This window comes from Triticum aestivum, chromosome 1A (assembly GCF_018294505.1).
Source record: "Triticum aestivum cultivar Chinese Spring chromosome 1A, IWGSC CS RefSeq v2.1, whole genome shotgun sequence".
Lineage (NCBI taxonomy): Eukaryota > Viridiplantae > Streptophyta > Magnoliopsida > Poales > Poaceae > Triticum > Triticum aestivum.
This window is the reverse complement of record NC_057794.1, coordinates 459,804,285-459,814,075: the sequence shown is the minus strand read 5'-3', so window position 1 is coordinate 459,814,075 and position 9,791 is coordinate 459,804,285.

The window sequence follows — 9,791 nt, the reverse complement described above, 5'->3', positions numbered from 1 at the left end:
GCATTTCCGCCGGGAAGCGATCTGGTTTGAAGTGGTGGACCTGGAGAGCCCTTACCATGCATTGCTTGGCCGACCTGCCTTGGCCAAGTTCATGGCAGTTCCCCACTATGCATACCTCAAGATGAAGATACCGAGCACCAAAGGCGTCATCACCATAGCCAGCGATTACAAGAAGTCCTCTGAGTGCGCAGCAGCCAGCAGTCGGCTGGCCGAGTCCCTTGTGATTGCCGAAGAAAAGAAGATGTTGGACCGAGTCGTGGCCATGGCCGGCAAGCAGTCGGCCTTATCCCCCGATCCCAAGGAGCATGATGCTCAAGGATCTTTCCAGCCGGCCAAGGAGACGAAGAAGATACCTCTTGACCCCGAGCACCCAGAGAGGTTTGCCGTCATCGGGGCAAACCTGAACAACAAATAGGAAGGCGAGCTCGCCGATTTCCTCCGTGAGAATCGGGACATCTTTGCATGGTCCCCCAAGGACATGCCGGGCGTTCCGAAGGAATTCGCCGAGCACAAACTACACGTCCGAGAAGATGCAAAGCCAGTCAAACAACCCCTCCGCCGACTGTCAGAGGAGAAACGCAGGATTGTGGGAGAGGAGATAGCCCGGCTTCTGGCAGCCGGGTTCATTATGGAAGTTTTCTTTCCAGAGTGGCTCGCCAACCCAGTCCTCGTGCTAAATAAGAACAACAAGTGGCGCATGTGTATAGACTACACGAGCCTCAACAACGCCTGCCCCAAAGATCCCTTTGCCCTGCCAAGGATTGACCAAGTGATAGACTCCACGGCTGGATGCGAGCTATTGAGTTTCTTGGATGCTTACTCAGGGTATCACCAGATAAAGTTAGATCCGGCAGACCGCCTGAAGACCGCCTTCATCACGCCATTCGGAGCCTTCTGCTACCTGACTATGACATTCGGCTTGAGAAATGCCAGTGCCACTTTTCAGCGTTGCATGCAGAAGTGCCTCCTCAAGCAACTCGGCAAAAATGCCCACGTCTACGTAGACGACATTGTGGTGAAGATGGGGAAGCGCGACACCTTGCTGGAAGACCTCAAGGAAACATTTGAGAACCTACGCCGGTTCCAAATCAAGCTTAACCCCGAGAAATGCGTGTTCGGAGTGCCAGCCGGCCAGCTCCTAGGCTTCCTGGTCTCCGAACGCGGCATTGAATGCAACCCAGTAAAGATCAAGGCCATTGAGAGAATGGCAATTCCCACCAAACTTCGAGACGTCCAGAAGTTTACCGGATGCTTGGCCTCCCTGAACCGCTTCATCAGCTGGCTCGGAGAGAAAGCTCTTCCCCTCTACCGCCTCATGAAGAAGACCAGCCACTTCGAGTGGAATGACCAAGCCGATCAAGCTTTTCACGAGCTGAAGAAGATGTTGGCCACGCCGCCTGTCCTGGCAGCGCCGACTGAGAAAGAGCCCATGCTCCTCTACATTGTCGCAACCAGCCGGGTGGTCAGCACCGTCATCGTAGTCCAACGCCCAGAAGAAGGCCGAGCTCATCCGGTTCAGAGGCCGGTGTACTATTTAGCGAGGTGCTGTCTACCTCGAAGCAGAACTACCCGCACTACCAGAAGATGTGCTACGGCGTGTACTTCGCCGCCAAGAAGCTGAAGCCCTACTTCCAAGAGCATCCCATCACGGTTGTATGCACCGCCCCGCTGGCCGAGATCATAGGCAGCCGGGATGCATCCGGCCGGGTGGCGAAATGGGCCATCGAGCTGGCCCCCTATACGATCTTCTACCAGCCTCGCACCGCCATCAAGTCCCAAGCATTGGCCGACTTCCTCATCGACTGGGCCGAGACCCAGTACCTACCGCCGGCTCCCGACTCCACTCATTGGCGCATGCACTTCGATGGGTCCAAGATGCGCACCGGCTTGGGAGCCGGCGTCATCCTCACCTCTCCCAAAGGCGACAAGCTCAGATACACGCTGCAAATTCACTTTGCCGCCTCCAACAATATGGCCGAGTACGAGGCGCTCATACACGGGCTCCGGCTTGCCAAAGAACTCGGCATTCGCCGGATCCTATGTTATGGCGACTCGGACTTAGTGGTCCAGCAATCATCCGGCGACTGGGATGCCAAGGACGCAAATATGGCAAGCTACCGCTTCCTCGTTCAGCAGATCAGTGGGTATTTTGAAGGATGCGAGTTCCTCCACGTACCACGAGCCGACAACGAGCCAGCTGATGCCCTAGCTCAAATAGGCTCCACTCGGCAAGCAATACCAACCGGTGTCGCTCTACAATGCCTCCTCAAGCCGTCTATCAAGCCGTCTCCAGAGTCCGATTCCATCTTCGTGCCGCCTGACCCCAACGCAGCCGGCTTGAAGAACCAAGCAGGTGACCTGGGGACTTTGATAGTCGGCCAGGGGGTATCAGCAGGTGGCTCGGGGACTTTCGTAGTTACACCCGACCCGGGGACTGCCTCACCCAGCTCGGGGACTGCGGTAGTCAGCCCGGAGACTACACCAACACAACAGGCGGCGGCCGACTCCAGCATTTCACTGCCCAGCCCGCCCACCCTGGTCGCAGTAGCCGTTTTGGCAATAGAAGAAGTTGCAGCTTCGTCATGGGCTCAATCCATCCTCAACTTCCTAATAAACCAAGATCTGCCGACTGACGAAGTAGAGGCAAGACAAGTCCAACGCCGAGCCGGAGCATACACAATCGTCAATAGAGAACTCGTCAAGCGCAGTGTCACTGGAGTCCTCCAGCGATGCGTTGAGCAAGAGAAGGGCATTGCAATCCTTAGAGACATCCACCAAGGAGAATGCGGCCACCATGCGGCCTCAAGATCACTCGTCGCCAAAGCCTTCCGCCATGGTTTCTTTTGGCCGACTGCTTTGGATGACGCCAAGGAGTTAGTTAAACATTGCAAGGGGTGCCAACTCTTCAGCTCCAAGCAACACATGCCGGCTTCAGCACTCAAGATCATTCCCCTCACTTGGCCCTTCGCCGTTTGGGGACTGGACATGGTGGGCCCATTCAAGACGGCGCGCGGCGGCATGACACATCTGCTTGTTGCCGTGGACAAATTCACCAAATGGATTGAGGCAAAGCCGATCAAGAAGCTGAATGGGCCGACTGCTGTGACATTTATCGCAGATATAACAACTCGGTACGGCGTGCCACACAGCATCATCACCGACAATGGCACGAATTTCGCCAAGGAAGCCTTGGCACGTTTCTACGTGACACAAGGCATCAGGTTGGACCTAGTGTCCGTCGCCCACCCGCAGTCAAACGGCCAGGTCGAGCGAGCCAACGGCCTCATCCTTTTCGGCATCAAGCCCCGACTGATCGTACCACTGGAGCGTTCAGCCGGCTGTTGGCTCGATGAGCTGCCGGCTGTCCTCTGGAGTCTGCGCACTACACCAAACAAGTCAACCGGCTTCACTCCTTTCTTCCTCGTATATGGTGCCGAGGCGGTCATCCCAACTGACACCGAGTTTGACTCGCCTCGGGTAACCATGTACACGGAAGCCAAGGCCAAGGAAGCACAAGAAGACGGCGTCGACCTGCTGGAAGAAGGCCGGCTGTTAGCCCTCAGCCGGTCCGCCATCTATCAGCAGGGCCTGCGCCGCTACCACAGCCAGAAGGTCAAGCCAAGATCCTTCCAAGAGGGCGATCTTGTGCTCCGGCTGATCCAGCGAACAGCCGGCCAGCACAAGCTCTCGGCCCCTTGGGAGGGCCTCTTCGTCATCAGCAGAGCCTTAGGCAACGACTCCTACTACCTGATGGACGCGCAGAAGCCGAAGGCACGAAAGAGAGACGACTCCGGCAAGGAGTCGTAACGACCATGGATCGCCAACCTCCTCCGAAGGTTTTACAGTTGAAATGCAGTATGTATCACACTAACTTTTGTACTAAGTACGAGACAATAGGCCCCCCGAGGAGAGCTCGGGGACTGCCATCTTTTGTCTATGAATGAAAAGTATCATGCTTATGGCCTTGTCATTGCATTCACTTTTTTCCGTTCGGCACCGGGTTCGACTAGTCGGCCCGGGGACTGGCCGCCTGGAGTTATATTAGAAGTCCTACCCGTAGTCAGAAAAGTAGTGTGCCGGCTCCCAAGCCTTCTCTTGCCAAAAGTCGCAGTTCGAAGAACCGGCTGTCCGGCTGGCAAGAGTTAAGGGCAGGAACGGGTGCCCACACGAAAAACGGCTAGGGACTAACGGACTAATATAACAAAAGCCGTTTTTTCTCCCACCGCCGACCGGCTACCAGAGTAGCCGGCCGGCCGGCTTCTATTCACCTCGCTCCAATCTAAGAAAGCTCGAGTACTTGCCTTCCTAGAAGGGGAAGGCGGCAAAGGAAACAGTCTAAGGATAAAAAGCATACATGAATGGAAACCAAACACGCAATAATATTTACATAAAAGACCTTCAAAAGGCCAGCATTCAACATAGTTCGAATACACCCCCAGTGGGTGGAACCGCGCAAGTTTAATAAAGTTGTTCAAAAGGCAACAAGCAGGAAAAAACAAGGACGGCAGACTAAGCCAAGGGAGCGACTGGCGAGTCAGGCAGGTCGGTGGAGACGGCAGTGCCGGCTGGAGGAGTGGTCGGCTGGCGAACCTCAGCATGATCACCGCCTCCCGCAGAGGGCGCGCTAGCACGCGCCTTGTTGCCGGAGGCACGATCAGGCTGAGGTTGGCTGCCTGCTTCACCAGTCGGCTCAACGTCTTCATTGTCCTCTCCTTCGTCGTCTTCGCCTTCATCACTGGAGGCGATCTCCTCTGCCGAGTCTTCACCCGCTGCCGGGTCCAGCCCGAACCACTCCTCCGGCTGGGCAACGCCGTCGTCATTGATCTCAGGAGCGAAGACGCTGATGTCAGTACACTCGGCGATTGTTGAAGCGCGCTGAGCGATAGCCAGCCGCACCTCCTCCAACTCTTCATCGGCCTCCAGCCGCCAGGTGCGCAGCTGGTCCAGGTTCAGCCCCGGATACCAGGCTCGGACGAACTCCAGCCCCCGCCCAGCTCCAAGCCGGGCTGCCGACGCCTTCCAGGCCTCGAAGCGGCCAACCGCCACCTCCAGCCAGTCGGCAGTCTGACTCGGGGTGCGGGAAATCATCTCGCTTCGCCAGAGGGCGGCCAACACCTGCGCCCCGGCACACTGGAGGCGGCGGAGCATACGGTGAGCCGGCTGCAGCCAGGCTTGGACCGCCAAGAGCTGCTCCTCAAGCGTCCGGCTCGTGTCCGGCGCGATTTCAGCCCCCGCCTGCCGACATACCTCGCGATGGGCCTCGATGGATTGGGTGGCGAAGACGGAGTAGGTAGGAAAGTAGTCTGCACAGAGAACAAAAAGCAGCACAAGTCAGAACACAAATCAGGGATCAAAGGGCAAGCAGGGAGTGAAGAAGGTGGCTTACCGTCGATCAGATCCTCGATACGGCTGAAGCCCTCGCTCAGCGACTGCTTCGCTTCAGCCCAGCCCGCCGCTTCGGTCTTGAACTCGGCCTTCAGGGTGTCCTTGTTGTCCTGCGCCTTCTTCAGGGCCGCCTTGTGGTTCTCCTCCTGGTCGGCCAACTTCTTGACCAGGCGGTCACGCTCCAGGACCAAGGCGCTGTACTCGGCTTCCTTGGCGCGAAGGGCGGCTTGGGCCCCGCTGAGCTGCTCCCTCAAGTCGGCATTGGCTCCTGCAAGCATGAAGACAAAGGAAAAATTAATAAGGGGAAGTTGTCAAGGAAGATCCGACCCGGCTGCTCAGCAGTCGGCCCGAATCTCGAGGACTACACCCAGTGGGTGCGCTGACGCGCCCCCATAGGAGATGAACGAGACAAACACGCACTCCGACTGCTGGTCAGGTCCTCAGTTCTCCGGCCCAGCTCCTGAGCCTGGGAGTTGAAGGCGGCTGCGCGAAGGTTATGATACTCCTAGAAGATTATACAGGAGGCAAGGATAAGTTAAGTTGTCAGAACCTAGTAAGTTCCAAGCCGCCTGCGCAGCAGCCGGCTTGGAACTCGGGGACTACACCCAGTGGGTGCGCTGACGCGCCCCCACGAAAGAAATCGAAAGAGCAAAATAACCAAGGATAGAAGACTCACCCGGATGACGGCCCGCGTTGAGAGAAACTCTTGAGTGTATCGCTGCAGCGAGGCGGCCTGAGCTTGAAGCCGGTTCCGGACCTCCTGGGCCGCCGCGTTCAGCTCGCCCGTCCCCCCGCTGGGAGTCCAATCGGATGTGTTGACGCTGGCCGCCTCCAGGGCCTTCGCCGTCTGGCTGGCACCCGCTGCTAGGTGCGGTTCCGGCGTGAAGGCGCCACCCCCTGCGCGTCGGCGCAATGCCGGCTGCACCTCGAGGCCGGCCCTGCCGCTGGCTCGCCCCTGGATGGCTGCTCTGGTGCCGCAGCTGATTGGCCGCTTTGGCCTGCTCCAGTCGGCACCGTCTGCGACGCCCCCTCCACGAAGATCACGGGGTCCTCCCGCCTCTCCATCACCGGTGGGCCTTGGTCGACCTCCTCCGACAGGGGCACGGGAACGTCGGGGGCCACGGCGCGGAGGGGAACAACGAGCAGCGGAGGCCGGTTGTGCGAGGCCTCCGCCTCCGTCTCCACGGCTGCCGCCTTCGCCCGAGCCTTGGCCGCCGCGTCGGCCTGCTCCTTCGTCGCCTGGGCGGTCCTTCGCTCCGCCGCCTCCCGCTCCTCCCGCGCCTCCCGCGCGTTCCGCTCCATGGCTTCCTTAAGGTCGGCGCGGGGATCCACGCGGCGGGAGCTTGAGGACCCTCCAGTCGGCCCGACTACGGAGCCGCCAGGACCTCACTCAAGAGAAAGCGGCGCCCTGTCTGGAAAGAAAAGAAAGGTTTAGAAGAGTTTCAAACGAAGAAGACAAAAAATATATATGCAAGACATTCGACGACTTACGCAGAGATCGCCTGCGGCTGCTTCACCGCCTTGCGGAAGCGGGCCGCCTTCGCGGCCGCCTCATCCCGCTTGGTCGCCGCCGTGAAGGCCTTGGATTTTTTTGGCTGGCTGCCGAAGAAGGTCGACGCGGCCCGGCGCTTCTGCGCGCCGCCACGGGCAGCCGGCACGGCAGACGAGCCCGCGCCTTGATGATCGGGCGCCGGCTGGCGGTGCGGGGCGACTTCGACCTCGTCGTCATCCGGCCAGTCCTCGAAGCTGGCCCCGAGTCCCGCGCCTCCGGCCTCGTCGCCTTCCCCCACGATGGCGTCTTCCATGGCGGCCGCTCCCAGGTCCGGATCGTCGGCGTCGTCCACCGTGCGGTCGGGGAGGAGCTGGCGCTCTACCCCCGCGGCCCCGGCTGTCGGCGGGAGAAGAGGGTTCTGCAAAAGGCAAACCAATTGATCAAGAGTCGGCTATCATGAGGCCGGCTACAAAAAAGGAAGAAAAGAAGAAAGAACTTACGGCAGGCGGAGGGTTGGCGCGGGAATACGGCTCCTTGCCGTATCGCCAATCCTCGGCGAGCTTGCAGTTGGAGATATAATTCACCATGTAAGACACCTCTACGTGAGGCATCTCCCTGGTGCTCAGCCGGCACGGGTCGAAGCGGCCGCTCATTTGGCAGATCATGTGAGGCCGGCCTTGGAGCGGAAGAACCCGGCGCTCCACGAAGGCGGCCACCAAGTCGGCTCCGGTCAGGCCCTCCGACTGGATCATCACCCGAAGCCGGGAGACGGCTGCGTTCCCGGCCTGAGACAGCGACCTGGCCCGGTAGCTCCACGAAGGCTGCCTCCCAGCCGGCGGGCCAGCTAAGTAAGCCGGCAGGTTGACGTAGTCGCCTTGCTGGGCGACGTTCTTCACGTAGAAATAAGACTTCTGCCAAAGCTTCACCGACTGGATCAGCGGAATGGACGGGAACGGATTGTTCTCGCTCGCCCGCCTCATGGCAATGAAGGCTCCGCAGGGGGCGGGCACGCCCGCGACGACGGTGCCGAGCTTGCTTTGGAAGAACTCCCCCCAGAGCTCGAGCATGGGGAGAACTCCAAGAAAACCCTCGCACAGGGTGACGAAGGCCGACAGCAGCATCACCGTGTTGGGCGTGAGGTGATGCGGCTGGAGGTGGTAGAACTTGAGGAAGGCTCGAAGGAATCCGCTCGCCGGGAGGCCGAAGCCGCGCAGGCAGTGCGAGCGGAAGATCACCCGCTCGCCCTCCTCAGGTGCCGGCAAAATCTCCCTCGCCGACGCTTGACGAACCCGCACAAGGTTCTCACCGGGCAGACGCCGCGTCCGGCGGAGGAACTCGACGTGGTCCTCATGGACGTTGGAGCCATCCCACGAGCTCGACAGCACCATGGGAGCGATGCGGCGGGGAGCAAGACGAAGCGACGGCGAAACGGCGCGGCAAAGGATTGCTGCGGCGGGGAGCAAGACGAAGCGACAGCGAAACGGCACGGCAAAGAGTTGCTGCGGCAAAGAGAAGAAGAAGGAGGGCGAGAAGGGGCGGAGTGAGGGAGAGCGCGCGAGCCTCTGCCGCTCCCCCTCCTCCTCCTACTTATAGACCGGGCGGCGGAGCCGAGGAGGCGCGGCGTGGGGGAACGTGGGGATCAACTGCGTCCACTCCCCCACGTCCCGCGATTATTTGTGCCTTGATGGCAGAATAAAACCGCCGCGGGAAGGCGAGCGGTCCATGTGGGCCGCAGAAGATCCGCGCTTGGACCGAGGCCTGCGAGTGGCGGGCCCGGGCCTGCGGCGACGTCCCGTCACGCACGTGCATTGGCAGGATTTCCTTGCCACGTGGCCCGCGTTCCCGCCTACGAGAAACGGAGCTTTTCCGAAGACGGCGCGCACGAGCAAAGCCGGCCCCTCGGGATAGGAAGCTGACCTAGCTTCTCGTCCCTTTGTCAGCCTCGAAGCTCGATCAGCTTCGGGGACTACTGTCGGAGTAAATAACCATGGGTAGCTTAGCCGGCTCCCCCTGGCCCTTCTGAAAAAATTACGAGCCGATTCGGCCCTCAAGAATCCAAGACACAGGGCCGCCTTCCCCTTGCCGGCTGTCTCCAGGACGGCTATCGGAAGGCGACCCGACTTCAGCCCTCATGAAGAGAAGCCGCGGGAGGGCCGGCTCCGAGAAGCCGGCCGCGAGAAGGCCGACTCCAAGAAGCCGGCTCCCATAAAGCGGTCAAGATCGTACCCTCGAAGTCTGCATCCACATAACGGCGATGTGACGGGGCGTGGCTACAGTGAAGCCTGCCACCCCCGAATCACGGAGCACGCCTGGCACAGTGCGCCGTACGGGTGGCCATCACCCGTCCGGCGCAGTGCTGTTGCCACGTTGACCCTAATGTCATCCATGACGGGCTACCAGTACGGCCCATGGGCGGTGGGCCCCTTCGGGCAGAGAGACACCCGAAGGCGGCCAGACCTCCCCTAGTCGGCCCAAGATAGAGCTGGCTCCCCACAGCCGGCTTGCCACCTCCCTCGAAGAAGACGCCCCATTAAGGAGACAAGACGTGGTGGGGCTACAGTGATCGCCCACCGGGCGGCGGCACTGTAGCCACGCCCACTTCGGCGAAGCCCTCGCCACCAAGATTGAGCAACAGTAACCAGCCGCTGACAAGGCCCTGACAGTGGGGCCTGCCTGTCGACCAAGGAGCCGGCAGCCGGCGAGACCCACTAGCCGGTAGGCCCCAGCAGCCGGCGCAGAAGCCGGACAGCGTAGACACAGACGGCTGGGCCCCATGCCCAGCTGGATTACCATTGTACCCCCGGGGGGTAGGCCTATATAAACCCCCCGGGGCATCCATGCAAAGAGAGATCAATCCCTGCCCTTCTTCCTCCTCTCGCCAAACAGCTCAAGGAGCACCGTGTAGTTACTTGTT